This window comes from Sinocyclocheilus grahami, unplaced genomic scaffold, assembly GCF_001515645.1.
Source record: "Sinocyclocheilus grahami isolate Dianchi unplaced genomic scaffold, SAMN03320097.WGS_v1.1 scaffold102.1, whole genome shotgun sequence".
Lineage (NCBI taxonomy): Eukaryota > Metazoa > Chordata > Actinopteri > Cypriniformes > Cyprinidae > Sinocyclocheilus > Sinocyclocheilus grahami.
This window is the reverse complement of record NW_015505281.1, coordinates 2,467,165-2,467,450: the sequence shown is the minus strand read 5'-3', so window position 1 is coordinate 2,467,450 and position 286 is coordinate 2,467,165.

Here is a 286-nt window from a genome sequence, read left to right as displayed (position 1 = left end):
ATGCAACATTTCTCCATATGAGGGAAAAAAACTGACCTATATCTTGGATGGCCTGAGAGTGAGTACATTTTCACTTTTGGGTGAACAACTATTAACTTAAGGATGCTTAAAATGTATTAATTTATTTATTTTGCAACTTTGGGTAAACGCCATTATTGCGTACATTTATGTAAATGTCAAATTGCATAAATTGAATTGAAAACCCAACTTTAGGGTGTAATGGTTGTTATTTAAATGCGTTGTATAATTGTTGTTGATCAATGAAAACAAAAAGTAGTAATGGGAA